Source organism: Rhinopithecus roxellana, chromosome 7, assembly GCF_007565055.1.
Source record: "Rhinopithecus roxellana isolate Shanxi Qingling chromosome 7, ASM756505v1, whole genome shotgun sequence".
Classification (NCBI taxonomy): domain Eukaryota; kingdom Metazoa; phylum Chordata; class Mammalia; order Primates; family Cercopithecidae; genus Rhinopithecus; species Rhinopithecus roxellana.
Window position 1 is genome coordinate 108,255,242 of NC_044555.1, and position 6,499 is coordinate 108,261,740.

Below are 6,499 nucleotides of genomic sequence, written 5' to 3' on the forward strand. Positions count from 1 at the left end.
GCTTGAGCCCAGGAGTTTGAGACCAGCCTGGGCTACATAGTGAGACCCCATCTCTACAAAAAGTTTAGAAAAAGAAATTAGCTGGGCATGGTGGCTCACTGCTGTATTCCCAGCTGCTCAGGAGGCTGAGGCAGGAAGATTACTTGAGTCCAGGAGTTCCAGACTGCAGTGAGCCATGATCATACCACTGTACTCCAGACTGGGTGGCAGAGTGAGATCCTGTGTCCACAAAACAAAGCAAAACAAAACAATTTGGTTTTAAAAATTACTATACATATAATAAAATGCAAAAAATTAAATGTACAATTTGATGGGTTTTAACAAATACATACACCCATGTAACCACTACTAAATCAAGATGTGAAACACTTCTGGGACTCAAGAAAGTTATCTCATGCCCCTTTGTAGCAATCACCACCACTCTTTTTTTTTTTTTCAACTGAATTAGTCTCTTTTTATTCTCTTGGTAATCTCTTCCAAAGTTAACTACTTCCATTGTAGGTGAGGAAATGTATAAGACTTCATTTCACATGTTGGCACTGTCATAAGCATGGTTTTTCCTTTTACTGCAACTCAGAATTAAAATTTTAGATTCTTGATTTTTTTATATTCCAGTCCTAGAAGTAATTTCCACTGAAGGAGTTATCTGATGACAGTCTTATTTTTCTAGTAGTGCCTTATAACCCAGCTCCAGCTTCTCCAGGAACACTACAAGATGTATTTAGCTTAAATATATATTAAACTAAAAGGTATTCTCTGAAATGAGTTTAAATACATTTTATTTTTAGACAACCTACATGACATGTTTTTCCTAAAAACAATGCCTCCACTCCAAGTAAGTCACAGTCAACGTAAATGAAGAGCTCAAGATGACATCAGTTCCATTTGTCGTAAGTCCTGCTGTTGTGTGGATGACAAAAAGCAGGTAGTTTTGATGACAGGTGATAAATTCAAACTAATTGCCAAATTTGTTAATAATTTTTCATTTCTAAATCATTCTTAAAGACAAGCATATGTAGGGTAACAGTGTCCTCACGGTAGTCCAGTAGAGCAACCAACGCTGTCAAGATTCTTGTTTTCACCAATAAAGAACTGGTAGATTTTGAAATTAGCAAGGATGTGCTTGATTTGTTCAGCAACCCCTATCATGAAAGGTTTTACTCTTTCTGATCTCTGTTCTTCATGTTTTCCTTTGATCGATTTCATGTAATGCGTTACGTACTTCTTACAGGCCTCTTTTTTGAAGCTTGTGTCCTGTGATAGTGTATGACATCAACACTAGTGATAACTGTGCTTTGGGTTTCTTTACCATCAGGGACTTCAGTAGAGGCGTTTCTACCAATAAGCGAGCCATCAATGTTATCCTCTGTCCTACTGACTATCTTCCCCTCCATCTCCAGGCACCGCCCTTCTGTGATCTCCTGGTTCTTGTAAATCTCATCCTGGCTGATGAGATCTGGATAGATAATCATGATGGTGGCTGAAGGGAGACGATGGTGGCGCTAGGTTAGCAGTATCATAGAGCTCAGAGCTAATGCAGAGCAGCTGGAGCAGTGCTGAGGTAAGTGGGAAAGTGGGGGGAAAAGTCCAGGTAACCATCATTTTGTGTATCACTGCGCTAAATTTTGTCTATTTTAGTCATTTATAGGCATGGGAACATGCAGTAAGTAGTCTTTTGTGTCTGGCTTTCTTAACATAAAATATTTTTATTATTCATCCATGCTGAATGTTCAAATAGTTTGTAATTTTCATTAATGGGTAGTCTTCTAGTGTATGAATGCATACAGTTCATACATTATCTTCTTAATGGCCATTTGTGCTAGTTTCAGATTTTAGCTACTGTGAATAGAGAAGTATGAAATTTTTTCTAAGTCTTTCTTTAGACCCATGTTTTTATTTCTCTTGGAGAAACAACTAAGAGTGGAATTGCTGGGTGATGTGTTAGGTATATGTTTAACTTATATGAGAATTGCTAGATCTGTTTTCCAAAGTGGTTTATACGTTTTACACTCAAACCAGAAATGTATGTGACTTCAAGCTACATTGCATTTCACTCATACTTGGGATTGCCATTCATTTTAACTTTTGCTGTCCTTGTGTGAAGTGCTCTTTTGTGGTTTAATTTGCAATTCCCAGATGAGTAGTGAGGCTGAGCCATTTTTATGTTTTAATTGGCCATCATTATCTATTCTGCTAGGTTTCTAATAAGATGTACTGTTGATTTTTAAATGAAGGATGTGTGTATTTTTATTACTGAGTTGTAGTAATTTTTTATATATACTGGATACAACTTCTTGGTCAGATTTATGTATTATAAATATTATCTCCAAGTCTATGGTCTGCCTTTTTGTTTTTATAATAATGACTTCTGAAGAGCGAAATGTTTTAACTTTTATAGATATGGTATTTCAAGTTTTGCTTTTATGATTACTACTTTTGCGTTCTGTTTAGGAAATCATTGCCTTCCCCAAAATCATGACGGTATTGTCCTTTGTTTTCTTGTACAATGTTCATATTTTTAGTTTTTAATTTCTGTCCATGATCCCTCTCAATTTAATATTTGTGTATGGTGTGAAGCCTTGGGTTCTGGGTTCAGTTTTTAAAAATAAAGCCAGCCAGATCATCTATCACCATTTGCTGAAAAACTACTCCTCCTTGCATTATTTCGGCATTATTTGCATTTCTGTTTCATGAACAGCTGCCAGTTTTATTATTACTATTTTTCTTTTCTTTTCTTTGTTAAAGATAGAGTTTCTCTCTGTCCCCCAGGCTGGAGTGCGGTGGCGCAATCTTAGCTCACTGCAACCTCAACCTCCCGGGTTCAAGCGATTCTCCTGCCTCAGCCTCCTGAGTAGCTGGGATTACAGGCATGTGCCACAATGCCTGGCTAATTTTTTTATTTTTAGTAGAGATGGGGTTGTACCATGTTGGCCAGGTTGGTCTCGACCTCCTGACCTCAAGAGATTTCACCCACCTGGGTCTCCCAAAATGCTGGGATTACAGGTATGTGCCACTGTGCCTGGCCGTATTATTACTATTTTTCTGATTGTGCCTTTTTATCCCAGATTGTTTTTGTTTTAGAAGTTTTACTGTGATCTTCTGAGATCTGAATTTCCTTATACTTATTCTATTTTGGGTTCATAATTCTCTTGAATTATGCTTTCTGTTTTTGCTTTATTGAGAAAGATTTTTGAGTTATCATTTACTCAAATATTGCTTCCTCCCTATTATTTCTCACATAGCTTTGTAGGTTGCCAATTAAACATATGTCAAGATGACATCCCCTGTTTCTCCTATACTCTTTTCTACATGTTCCACCTGTTTTTTTCCTCTTTGTCAGTGCATATTTTTTTTCACCTATCAGATTTAATGGTCCTCACTTCAGCTGTGTTTAACATGCCATTTTCCATATCCATTGAGTTAATTTCAGTTGTATTATTCTCTAGTTCTATAGTTTCTATGTGTTTTTATAAATTTAAAACATATGTTCTATTTTGTCACATTTTTCTTATATTTTTGAACATGGTATATCAGTTATTTAATTAATATTGTATTACAAAAACTCAAAATATAGAACAAATGCAAGTTTATTACACGGAATGTTCTTATAACCTTTACATAAATCCATCAACAATTTACATTTGGCCACATTTGCTTTGGTGCTCTGTGTATGTGTGTGCGTTTGTGTGTGTGTGTGTGTGTGTGTGTCTTCAATTACTATTATTTATTTTGCTGAACCTTTTAAGAGTGTGTTATGTGTATGACCCTCTATAGTGGATTGAATAGTGGATCTCCAAAATATATGTTCACCTAGAACCTCAGAATTATGACTTTATTTGGAGTTAGTTACTTGCAGATACAATTAAGGTAAGGAGCTTGAAATGAGTTTATATTTGGTCAGGATGGGCCCTTAAAGTCAGTGAAGGATGTGCTTATAAGAAACAGAAAAGGAGAAAATACGAAAATGCAGAAGGAAACCATGTGCAGTGGAGGTAGAGACTGTAATTATGCTGCAACAAACCAAAGGACGCCAGGATACACCACTAGCTGGAAGAGACAAGGAAGAAGTCTCTCATAGGGACACCAGGAGGATCATGGTTCTGCTGACATTTTGATTTCAGACATCTGGCCTCCAAAACTGAGATAATAAACGTGCATTGTTTTAAGCTACCATCATACTTGTACAGTAGTCCTCCTTGCCTGTGGTTTCATATTCTGTAGGGTCACTTACCTCCTGCACTCAATTGTGGCTTGAAAATATTAGATGGGAAATTACAGAAATAAAAAACTCATAAGTTTTAAATTGAATGTCATACTGAGTATTGTGATGAAATCTCAACATCCCACTATATGCTGCACTGGAATCATCCATTTGTCTAGTGTATCTATAGTGTATAAGCTACCCACCCTTCAGTCATTTAATAGCCAACTCATTTATCAGATTGACTGTGGCAATACTGAAGTGCTTGTTTTCAAGTAACCCTTATTTTACTTAACAATGCCCCCCAAATGCAAGGGTAGTGAGCATATTATAATTGTTTAATTTTATTATTATAGTTGTTAATCTCTTACTGTGCCGAATTTATAAATTAAACTTTATTAGAGGTATGTATGTATAAGAGAAAACATTGTATATATAATATTTGATACTATCTGCAGTTTTGAGCATCCACGGGCTATCTTGGAACATATACTTCATGGAGAAGAGGGGACTACTTTAATAATATCTTACAGCAGTCATAGTAAACTAATTCAACCCCAAAATATTTCACCATGTATATCCTGGAGCAAAGATATTCTTTGACATATATACAGTACAATTATCAAGTGAGAGCAGTTAACATTGTTATGGCACTATTATCTAATATACACTTCTTACCTAATTTCTCCATTTGCCTGAATAATATGATTTGTAGAATTTAATTTATTCAATTCAGGATCTAATCCAAAATTAAACATTGCATTTACATGTCTTTAGGCTACTTGAATCTGAAAAAACACCTCAGTTTTTGATTTTAAAACATTGATTTTTTTAAGAATATAGGTCAATTGTTTTGTAAATTGTCCCTCAATGCTTGTCTGATTGTATTCTCGTTTGCAGTTTCAAAACGTGTTAGAAAAAATATATGAATGACGCTATTTTCTTCACTGAATCACATCAAGAAGCACATAATGTTAAGCTGTCTGATCATTGGTGATGTTAACTTGGATCGCTTGATTAAGGTGATGCCTTTCATATTTATATACTATGAAGTTACCCCTTTTTAATCAATAAGTAATTTATTCAGAGACAAATGAGAACTGCATAAATATCTTAGTAACAAACAAGTTTCACCCAATAGTATTTTCATCCATTGATGATTCTTGCCTTAATCAATTATTACCATGACAGTAGCAAAATATTTTAGTTATCATTTCTTGTACATGTATTAGTTTTACATAGTAAACAAAAGCTTTTCCTCGTCTCATTTTCTTTCTTTCTCTACCTTCTTTCCTCCTTTCTATTTCTGTCTCTTTGCCTCTCTGTCTCCTTTCCCCTTCTCGTTGTCCATTTTTATTTACATTTCTTAATGTGTAGATTCATAAATTATTCTTTTCAATTGCATTATAATCTATTGCTGACATTTTTCATATTTTATTGTACCAGATTTAGCCAGTATGAGCTAACAATTTCTAATTTTAATCCAACGTTTAAAATCACATGGTCTTCTTTATCCTCTCTGCTTACATATCCATATCTACTTCCTTTCACAATCATAATCTTGCCTCCCTCTCCCAAAGGAATATATTTTCTTCTATGGGACACCAAAGATAATAGATACAGAATAGTTTCATCCATACCACGACCATAAGCAAACCTACTAAATGAAGTAGATTTCTTTCCAGTTCTTTCCGTTTTTAACCTGAAAATTTGCTTGTATTCATCTTCCCCTTGTGTCTTTATTCTATGCATTTGATATACCATTGCATATATATTTTATATTTTAATTTAGTTTTAGAGTTTTCTAAAATGTTTACTGATTGAATTTCATTTTTAATTATGTATTAATTCAATATGCTTCCAGTTTTCACAATTATATAAAATGGTATATACAGAGAATTGCCACTCAATCTTCTCTTCTTCCCATATTATTGTCACTTCTTGCCTGTGGTTAACCAATTTCACTGGATTCTGGTTATCCTTATGTTTATTTTTAAAAACTACGTAAGTTATATATACGTGAGCTTTTCCCTTAAAATTTTTCCTGATAATCCATAACAGGTGATAGAGATCCCCTTTATTACTTCCTGCATAGTAATCCATTGTGTATATATATTAGGTTGGTGCAAAAGTTATTGCAGTTTTTGCAATTACTTTTAATGGCAACAACTGCAATTACTTTTGCACCAACATACATAGTATAGCCCGGGAACTACTCACTCTGGGTCTCCTCTCTGCTGAGGGCTGCACACAAGCCGGGATGAGCTGCCTGTGGAAAGGAGCTACCACTTCAGGTCT

At 34.9% G+C, this 6,499-nt stretch overlaps 1 pseudogene; it reads right to left on the reverse strand.

The window, feature by feature from the left end:
* Nucleotides 1–971: 971 nt before the first annotated feature.
* Nucleotides 972–1,472, reverse strand: LOC104653788 (annotated as a pseudogene).
* Nucleotides 1,473–6,499: the final 5,027 nt, after the last annotated feature.